Here is a 4407-nt window from a genome sequence, read left to right on the forward strand (position 1 = left end):
ACCAGATCTCAATGTGTAACTGGGAATGGTTTTACTTCCTGCCTCCAACTCCTCAGTTGCTGGGATTGACCTGGTTCTGCATTTGCCTTTTTGAGTCATGGTGTTCTAGTTGGAATGGATAACTGGATTTTAAAAACAGTAATTTTTCTCTACATAGATATAAACCTGGGCAGGAAATTTCATATTTGTACTGGTCCATGTTTACTTATGCCAGTGTATTTGTTACTAACAGTGCTGTGTTCATTCAGCATTGATGTAGAGAGATAACACTTTTTTTTTAAAGATTTATTATATGTAAATACACTGTAGCTGTCTTCAGACAGGCCAGAAGAGGGCATCAGATCTCATTATGGATGGTTGTGAGCCAACATGTGGTTGCTGGGAATTGAACTCAGGACCTCTGGAAGAGCAGTGAGTGCTCTTAACTGCTGAACCATCTCTTTAGCTCCCCATAACACATTCTTAAAAACATTGTCAGGTAGTAATTTTTTAGATAGAAAAAGCCATTTACAAATGGAGTCACATTGTATAATGGTAATTAAGGCCAGTAGATACTAGCCTTGGACTCAGAATTACAGACCAAATTTGGTCACTAGCCACTTTGCTAATTATTTCATTTTCTCCCATGTAGCTCAGGCTGGCTTTGTACTTTTTTAAAAAGTATTTTTTATTAGTATATTTTATAAACAGTAATGGGTTATGGGTTTCATTATGACATCTTCATACATGTACATGATGTCATCATAACCCCATTAACCTGCTTTTGTGCTCCTCTGAACACTTTAATATTTAAAAAATAAATATGAGTGTTTTGTCTGCATGTCTGTACCGTAAGCCTGCCAACAGATCCTTTAGAACTGGAGTTATAGTTGTGAGCTGCCATGTGGGTGCTACAAACTAAACTAAAACCAATGTCTTCAGGAAGAAGAGCCAGTACTCTTAATCTCTTGAGCCATCTTTCCAGCTCTTCCATTTACTAATCCCAACCTGTTCCCAACTTTCTGGGGGTGGGGGTGGGGGAAGCTGTCTTGCTGGTATTAAGGGTTGTTTACAGCATGGGCACCGCAGTTATACCACTGAAGAGAATCGTCCCCCTGCATCAACCATTACTGGTGTAAATCTTCAGAGAGGGATGGAGGTCTATTATTCCTTCTCAGTCTGTGTAGATCATTTGTAGGCAATCGTAGCCATGCCCTGTCTGAAAGTTACACACCTTTTTACCAACTTGTACATTTTAGGTATTCACTTCTTATTTACTGTTGCTAAATGTTGGAGGGAGTGACAGGTGTTCCATTTATGGTTAGCATTCAGCAGTCATTTATTCTCTGCTTTAAGAAGTCACCTACTGCAAAATGAAGCTTTTTTTTTTTTGGTTTTTTGAGACAGGGTTTCTCTGTATAGCCCTGGCTGTCCTGAAACTCACTCTGTAGACCAGCCTGGCTTCAAACTCAGAAATCTGCCTGCTTCTGCCTCCCAAGTACTGGGATTAAAGGTGTGCACCACCACCGCCCAGCAAAATGAAGCTTCTCTTATCGAAGCTGACAGCAGCACTATTCTATGAGTTTGCCTTGAACTTTTGGTGCTCCTGTCTCAGCCTCCTAAATGCTGCAATTTATGGATATATGCTACCACATTCAGCTGGTATTCTTTGTAGTGATCTTGTGGTTCTGGGGATGGAACTTATGACTTCTTGTTTGTCAGGCAAATGCTTTACTACTGAGAAACATGAAGTCCCATCCATTGGCTACTTAAGTTATAATTACTTTTAGATCCAAAAGATCTAGCTATCTTTTTACTCCCTATCCCCAACCCCACAGGATTTTTCTGTGTTTATCCCTGGCTGTCCTTACCAGCATGTGGCCTTTTATGCAGCTTCCAGGGCTCCAAACTCAGGTTATCATCACCCGTACACAGCCATCTCACCATCCACTTTTATTTTTTCAGTTGCATTATAGTAACTATATTGACTTTATTCCTCAGGATGCTTGTATATATCCAGTCTTAAAATAGGTACACATTGGCTTTTACCTAGCACACATTGTGATAATAATATATAATCAAAACAACTCTTCATTTTTAGAGCTACTACTGTGATATATGCCTAGTTGGTTAAAGAACCAGATGTGTCGCCAGGGGGTGGTGGCAACCCGTGTCTTTAATTCCACACTCAGGAGGCAGAGGCAGATGTAGGGGGATCTCTGAGTTTGAGGATAGCCTGGTTTAGAGTTCTAGGACAGCCAGGGCTACGTGGAGAAATCCTAACTTGAACCTGTCCTCAACCCCCAAAAAAGAATGGATATATCATTTGCCATTGTATCCTTTATAGTCTAATAAAAATGAAAGTATACTAAAGCAGCTTATTTATAGTTATCTTTTAGGTGGCATACTTCTAAGTATATATAAAGTTGAGCAATGATGGCACATACTTATAATTCCAGTACTTGGGAAATTGAAACTGGAAGATGACATGTTTGAGGTCAGCCCAGGATATATAGTGAATCTCAGACTATTAAAAACTTTGTGTAAGACCTTGTGTCAAAATATAAATGTATGCACAACAGTCTTGGGGAAAAAATATAGGCTGTTTTGTTCTGTTTTTTAATTTGGGGAAAGTTTATATGTACAGATTTGATTTTCGAAATTTATTAAATGAATAATTTCATGTATTAAAAATTTCAGGTTATTAGGACAAATTATTTTTGTTTGTTGGTGTTTTTTGTTTATTTTGAGGTGGATCTCACAATGTAACCCTGGCTGGCCTGGAACTCAATCTATAGATCAAACTGGCCTCAAACTCAGAGATCTGCTACCTCTATCTCCTGAATATGTGACTAAAGGCATGTTCCACCATGCTTGATTATTAAACCAAATAGGTTAAATGATTTAGTGTTATAAAAATTCCAGTGCCTGAGAGCTGTCTCTGCTGGTAAAAGCACTTGATATCTAAACTTGAGTTTGATTCCTAGAACCATAGTTGACAGAGAGAACCATCTGAAAGTTGTTCTCTGACCTCTACATGTACATCTTGTCATGAGTGTACTCATGTTCATGTATGCACACAAGTTTGAGCCAGTTGTGGTGGCACATGCTTGTATTTATAGTATATGGGAGGCTTTCAAAGAAGGATTTGACATTGACTTGGCTGCCCAGTGAGAACTTGTCCCAGAGATGGAAAAGAACATTAAGTGGACTGTAGACTGGTGAAAACACAGAGATACAAACTTAATTAATTGTGCTAACTGTGAACAGGTGCTCCATTCTGCTTAGTACTTTTGTTGTAAGGGCCTGTGATTTACAAAGAAGGCTACCCCAGACTCAAATAGTACACAAAGGCAAAGTGTTTATTTATTCTGTTGTTTGTTCTGCAGAAATTACCAGCAGGCAGGGATCTCCATCCACCAAAATGGAGATGTTGAGTGAGCTTACAGGCTCCCTTTTAAAGCCTGTTGGGGAATTCCAGGGAGAAGTGGGTGACCTTTACCTTTCTCTACCTTGATTGGTTGGCTCTATTTTTCAGAGTATGGCTGTCCTTGGGATTGGTCAAGGTTCTAGGGAATTAAGGGTACTTTCTGGAACTGTTGGTAATTAACTACTCTTGGCTCAGGCCAGGTGTTGGAGCAGCTCCTGATTGGCTGCCCTTGACTGGTGGTTTTTCCTGGCATTTGACTTGTTTTGGACTTGTCCAGTATTAGGAAACAGAAACTTAGGCTTAGTTCTTAAGACTGGCATGTGTTAGAGCCTGTCATAGAGTCTGCCTGGTTTAGCCCCTATCATGGCCCTTTCATTGCCCTGCCTTACATAATTTATTTGGTATATAATAGTTATTAGGAGAACTGCAGTTTGGCATTTTACAATGAACTGGGCTTTTAAGTTACATATCATCTGCTACAAAGCCAGTAAAGGACAAATCTGGTGTTTCAGTTTTTACTCTAAAACTCTACAACTCTTTTGCTGTTTGTGGTATTGGGCATTGCACCTAGTTTTTGAAGAATGCTAGAAAAATGTTCTATTACTTTTTACTTTTTGTTTTGAAGACAAGTCTCACTAAGTTTTCAGGCCATCCTTGAACTTGCTCTGTACTTGTCCATCAAGTAGCTAGGACAAGGCATTACTGCATACCCTTAATCCTGGCATTTGGGATCTCTGAGTTCAAGGCCAGCTTGGTCTACAGAGTGGTTTTTCAGGACTACACAAAGAAACCTTGTTTTCTTTTTTCTTTTTGTTTTGTTGTGTTGTGTTGTTTGTTTTTTTGAGACAGGTTTTCTTTGTACAGCTCTGGTTGTCCTGGAACTCTGTAGACCAGGCTGGCCTCGAACTCAAGAAATCTGCCTGCCTCTGCCTCCCAAGTGCTGGAATTAAAGCCTGGCCACCACTGCCAGGCTGAAACCTTGTTTTCAAAAATCAAAA

At 39.6% G+C, this 4407-nt stretch overlaps 1 protein-coding gene across 3 annotated transcripts in view; it reads left to right on the forward strand.

Annotated features, from left to right (window-relative positions):
- The window catches only part of Tasor (transcription activation suppressor), a 53667-nt gene that overhangs the window by 4559 nt on the left and 44701 nt on the right, over window positions 1-4407 (forward strand). The window lies entirely within an intron of this gene.

The sequence above is a fragment of the Mastomys coucha genome, unplaced genomic scaffold, assembly GCF_008632895.1.
Source record: "Mastomys coucha isolate ucsf_1 unplaced genomic scaffold, UCSF_Mcou_1 pScaffold9, whole genome shotgun sequence".
Lineage (NCBI taxonomy): Eukaryota > Metazoa > Chordata > Mammalia > Rodentia > Muridae > Mastomys > Mastomys coucha.